Source organism: Monodelphis domestica, chromosome 2 (genome assembly GCF_027887165.1).
Source record: "Monodelphis domestica isolate mMonDom1 chromosome 2, mMonDom1.pri, whole genome shotgun sequence".
Classification (NCBI taxonomy): domain Eukaryota; kingdom Metazoa; phylum Chordata; class Mammalia; order Didelphimorphia; family Didelphidae; genus Monodelphis; species Monodelphis domestica.
The window spans coordinates 258,569,188-258,575,697 of NC_077228.1; positions in this window are offsets into that span (position 1 = coordinate 258,569,188).

Here is a 6,510-nt window from a genome sequence, read left to right on the forward strand (position 1 = left end):
AAACAAGTTATGGCATATGAATTCAATGGGATTTTTTTAGACTACAAGAATTGATGAAAGGGATAATTTCAGAAAAACCTGGGAAGACCTGAATGAACTAATGCAAAGTGAAGTGAGTAGAACCAGAACAATTTACACACTAATACTTTAATATCAATTCTAAAAGACTTAGGAACTCTGATCATACATTAACTAATCATAATAGCAAGGGACCTATTATGAAATTTGTTGTCTACCCCCAGACAGAAAAATGATAGCTTCAAAGTAAAAACTAAAGCATATTTTGTTTTTATCTTTTTTGGGGGGGATGGTATTGGGGAAACATAGCCAATGCAGAAATTTGTTTGCATGACTATACATATTTGTAATGGGTTTCATTTTTTCTTGCCTTGGGTATGACATTATTTGTTTTTTTCAATTGATTTGGGAGGAAAGGAGAGATTTTAGAATTCAAAATAAAAATATGATACATTTTAAAAAATTTCATCCCTATGAGTTGAGAAGCGAGAAAAGAAGAAAATGTGGATTTGAAAATAAAATAAAATTGAATTTTTTAAAGTATATTATCTCCACTTTACTGCCTACTCACCTTGCAACCTAGGTTTAAAACTTACCCCTCCACTAAAACTGCTTTCTCCACAGACTTAATCTCTTAACTCCTGTCTGATGATATTTTCTTTTGTCATTGTTGACCACTTCTTTTCATTTTCCTTTCCTGTCTCACCTTCTATCTCCCATTCACTAAGTAAGCATTTACAAGCTGGGTCCTCTTCTCTCAGTATACTCTTTCCCTTGGTAATCTCATCCACTTCCATAGATTTAATTATCATCTCTCTATAGATTTTGTTGTTTAGTCCTGTCTGATTCTTTGTGATCTCATTTGGGATTTTCTTGGCAGAGATACTGGGGTGATTTGCCATTTCCTTCTCCAGCTCATTTTACAGATGAGGAAACTGAGGTCTTAAAACTATATCTGAAGCTGTAATTTCTCTTTGGAAAGTCAGTTCCATATTGCCTACTGATTATTTCCTCCTGGAAAGAACCTCAAATTTAGTGTGTCTGAAATGCAACTCAGTACCTTAACCCTACCCAAGCCTTCTCTTCCAAACTGTCTCAATCTAATACCATCCTTCTAGTCACCCAGCTTCAAAGATACGGAGCCAATCTTGACTCTTTCTGCTTATTGATATTCAGGCTGATTCTTATTTCCTCAGCATCTCTTCAATCATATCTCTTTATTTTGAGTCCATACCCACCACTCTAGTTCACCCTAATTCATAGAAACAGAAATTTAAAAGTCAACTAGTCTTTATTTTATAGATGAAGAACTGAAGCCCAGATCGGGTAAAGGAATTTTTTCAAGATCACAGTTAACATTTAAGAGAATGAAATTCAAATCCAAATGTATTACTCTTTCCACTGTGCCATTCTGCCTTTTAATCAGGTCCTTTATCACTTCTCCAGACTACTTCTAAGAGCCTTCTAATTGGCCTCCCTGCCTCCCAGTGCTTGTCCTCTCCATCTTCCAAGGAGATGCCAAATTAAAATTTCTAAAACATAGTGTATATCAGAATTACTCTACTGTTCAGAAACCTTCATTAGTTCCAAATCACTTCTATGATAGGGCCAAAGTATTCCATTTCCCTACAATAGGGATTAATTTTTCCCTAAAAGGCAACAAAGTTGTTCTGGGGATCCGATAGACCCCAACATGCCTTAACATAGATCCCTGATCACCTACAAGAATAAAAATCCCACTCCCTTGGAGTGAGAGCCCCTCCAGTTTGGTAGATGTGTAAAGGAGTTGCCATACTCTCCCCAATGACTAAATCTTTCCATATGGTGGGTAGTGTGGAGAGGCTAAATACTACTGTATTCTTGGTTGCATATCTTTGCTATGTTAGGGCAGAGCAAATAAAATGCAGATCCTGGGACTGGAGTTTAAAGCCTTCTACAAACTGGCTAGGAGGCATGGTGCACAGATGGCAGCCAAATGGTTAGAGCAATGGGCCGGGAAGTCAGGAAACCCTCATTGAACCCGAAGTTCAAATCTGCCTCAGACAATTACTAGCTATGTGACTCTGGGCAAGTCATTTAACCCAGTTTGCTTCAGTTCCTCATCTGTAAAATAAACTGGAGAAGGAATTGGTAAATCCCTCTAGTATCTTTCTCATGCCCAGAAAACTCAAAAAAGGGTCTCAAAGAATCGGACACTTCTGAAAAACAACCAAATGACAATATTCCAACCAAACTAGCCGCTCTATTTGACAGTCCACTTCCTGATCTGTGTTGTCCCTCACACCTGGAATGTCTTCATTTCTCAACTTCTTTTATAATCCCTTGCTTTCTTTAAAATTTGACTCGGCAGAATGCAGATGAAAGCATATGATTTTTCAATTGTTTATTTGGTTTTATGTTTTGAGTTTGGGGTTTTATAAGATTACTCACTTATAAAAATGAGTAATATGGAAATGTTTTGTGTAATGATATGTGTATAACCTAAATTGAATCACCTGCCAATACTGGGAGGGGGAAGGGAAGGGAGTGAAGGAGATCAATATGATCATATAATTTAGGAAACCTGTGTGGAAATTTATTACATGGACTATATATACATATATATAATTTGACTCAGATGCCAGTTCCTATAGGAATTCTCTCCTGAACCCCACCAATTGCTAGAGCTTTCTTCATTTCTATACTCATTGCATCTCCTGATATAATACAAGCTTCCTGAGGGGATAGACTATTTTGATTTTCATCTTTGTGTGATCAGGTTGTAGTACATAAGTAGGCAATAAACAGCAAAATCTCTTCACAGGCCTCATTCTCTCTAATTTTTTATTCCAGTCTCCAAAGAGGTGGCCCTCCCCCTCCACATGCACACTCAATGCCATCTTCTATCATATTTTCTTGCAGATTGCTCTCACTAATATCCCTTTTCTCTAATCCACTAGTTCCTTCCCTGCTTCCTGCAAACTCTCTCATCCTTTAAAAAAAACTTCACTAGACGCTACCATAGTCTATCATACTATATTTCTCCTCTTTCATAGCCAAATGCCTGGGGAAAAAAAATATCTATACTCATTGCTTCTACTTCCTCTCAGCCCTTTGCAATCTGGCTTCTGATTTCATCATTCAGTTGAAATTTTCTCTATAGTTACCAGAATTCTTAATTGTCAAATTTGATAACCTTCATTCAATCTTCATCCTTCTTGACCTATTGAATGACATTTGACACTACTGATCACCCTCTGCTCTCTTCTCTCTAGTGACACTGCTTTCTTTTCATTCCTCTTGGTTACCTGTATGACCATTCCTTTTCAGTCTCCTTTGCTGGATCTTTAGCCATATGATGCTCCCTATATATAGGTGTATCCTGCCAGGCTCCATCCTGGGTACTTTTTTCTCTCTACCTTCTCAATTATGGCAGCATCAACTCCCATGGCTTTAATCTTCATCTCTATGTAGATGACTTCACTATCTTTATATCCTGTCCTCAGCTCTTCAGCTCCAATCCTACATCTCCAGCTAATGGCCTTCTGGGCATTTTGTCCTGGATGTCCTGTGGAGTTCTCAAATTCAATATATCCAAAATAGAACTCATTATCTTCCCCCTAAAACTCACCCTATTACTGTCAGGGGCATTACTAGCCTTCCAGTCACCCAGATTTGTCACCAGCCTACTATTGATTTAATTCTTCACTTTCACCTAAGTTTCTACTTTCCCAGTTTCTCTCTCTCTCTTTCTCTCTCTCTCTCTCTCTCTCTCTCTCTCTCTCTCTCTCTCTCTCTCTCTCTCTGTCTCTTTCTCTTTTTTTCAAATAAGGTTAAGCTGCTCCTCCCAATCTCTCTTGAATCAGTTCCCTTTTTTTCTACTCAAACAGGCACCACCCTAGTTCAGACTGGAATCTTCTCTCACCTGGAGTTTTGCAATAGCCTTCTCAACTTACCTATGCCTAGAATTCCTCTCTCTTCATCTCTAGTTTTTGGAAATCCTGTTGTTTCTTTTGAAACTCATCTTAAGTGCAATTGTCTATGTGAAGCCTTTCCTGATTCCCTGACCACCATCCTTCACTACTCTTCCCTCCCCTATTTCCCTGTATTTATTTTGCATATACTTATACAAGGTGACCCAAAGGTCTTAGTAAAGTTTTATGCTATTAAAAAGTTTATTAAAGCTTAAAAACAGCACTAAAACTTTTGGGACACACTGATTATGTGCGTGTTGACTCCTCAGATTGGATCTGAGCTCTTTGAAGATAGAGGTTTCATTTTTTCCCCCTTCTCCCTTCATCAAAAGCAGTATCTGGCGCACAGTAGGTACTTAGTAAAAAAAATTCATTGATTGGTTAATTAAATAATTGCTTTTATTGAATTGAGTTTTTCATACAGCCAGTGCTTCTGCATAGACTTTTCATCTCTGTGGGGATCCAAGGCCCAGGAAATTTCCACAGAGGGAGAGAGATGAAGGAGAATTTGTGAGACTCCCCACTGGAAGCAAGACTTCATAGATCCTCTCTAGGACAAAGAAAGGACATCAGAAACTATAGTGTCCCAAGTGTACTCTGAAGCAGAAAGATACAAGATAAGAGGAGAGGGATGAGATCTATGCACTTTGGTATCTAGAGTTGGTTTTCACACTCTCTGGCTTCCATAACATAGATCCAGGTGCTGACTGCAAGTGCCATCATTACTGCTACTCCAGGCAGAGGCTCAAACAGCCAGTAATTAAGTAAGAGTATTGGAGGAGGCAGCTGGGTAGCTCAGTGGATTGAGAGCCAGGCCTAGAGATGGGAAGTCCTAGGTTCAAATCTGGCCTCAGATACTTCCCAGCTGTGTGACCCTGGGCAAGTCACTTAACCCCCAGTGCCTAGCCCTTACTTCTGCCTTGGAACCAATATACAGTATTGATTTTAAGATGGAAAGTAAGGGTTTAAAAAAAAAGTGTATTGGAGACCAGAGCTATAGGAGAGACCCTAATCCTTGAGCAGGGAAGGAGATAGGTGCCCTAAGAAAGAGGCTCCCCCAAACTGTTAGGATTCCCATTGGGCTGGGGAGCTGGGAGGATGCCACAAATCCACCACTGCCTCTCTGAATTCATTTGCCCATGATGGAGTGTGGGTGCACCATTCCATTTATTCCTTTCCACTGGCAAATAGAATGGCCCCTGGGGGAGTGTGATGAGGTTTAGAAGGCAGCTAGAGGTGAATAGATATCAAAGATTTCCTTCACTTTTATGCTATATTCAATGAACTGTGTGACTACGGTTTGCTGACCCACCAATGTGGATTCCATGTAAGGCAAGCTAAGGGAGAGGAAGGAACCCCTTCTGGGTGGGACATGTGTGCTGTCTAAAATATACAGATTTAATCTTTTTAAATAATATTCCAGTTACTCGACTAGTTTAATTCCAGATCCATTGGGGGTGGGGGGGGAGTGAAGCAAACCACCTATGAGAACTGGAATTTGATGGGGGAAAGGTCCCCTAGGTGGGAAGGGGGAGGAGCAAGTTAGATATTTGTAGGCTATGCTCCCTCTGGTGGCCGGCTGGAACACTACAAGCTTTTAGCCAAAATCTTAGCCAAAATGACTTTTTTTTTTCCCCTTTAAAACCCTTCCCTTCCATACTATGTATTGGTTCTAAGTCAGAAGAGCAGTAAGGACTAGGCAATGGGGGCAAAGTGACTTGCCCAGGGTCACACAGCTAGGAAGTGTCTGAGGCTAAATCTGAACCCAGGTCCTCCAGACTCCAGACCTGGCTCTCTATCTATTGAGCCACCTAACTGCACCCCCATTTTTGGCCTTTTATCTTCTAGACTTTGAAGATTCTGGAAGAGAGAGTTAATGCAATTCTGCCTCACTTAAATACAATTCACTGGCAAGTCAAGACATCGCCTTGTATGTTACTAGTCCTCTAAGGAAAGGAAAGACATTTTTATGCCAGAAAAACTGACCATGTACTGGGCTGGTGGTTCAAATATTGTCCCTTGGTGTGCAACTTGGATATTACATTCCCTTGCTGGATAACTTATATAGTGACTGACTGTCTTTCTGAGGGCATATTAAGGAAAGTAGCATTGGAGCCATCAGATAGGATGTGAAGTGCTGACACAAATGGGATACGCACACTTACAGCAATCTCCGGCACTGCTCCCTCCCCTACAGCATCTCTAGCCTAAGTCCAGCTTGGAACTCTGGCTTCCTACTCTCAGATCCAGGGTACAGGAAATGGTGTTGGAGGAAGGAGGTACCTTACCATTAAAGGGGATCTGAGCTCAGCCCAGAGTCACCTCTACAAGCCAGAAATAGGTGAAAAGTTGGAGGGTGGAACCTTCGGGGACTTCACTACCAGAGAAGGATCCAGAAAATATCTCTCAAAGCTTTGTGGAAGGGAAAAGGTCCATGAGAAGAATGGGAACTCATAGGGTTAGGGGGCTTGTAGAAGAGAGTAGAGTCATGGAGAGTCCAGAGCTGGAAGGGCTGGCTATCTGGGTGCCCAAGGGAAAT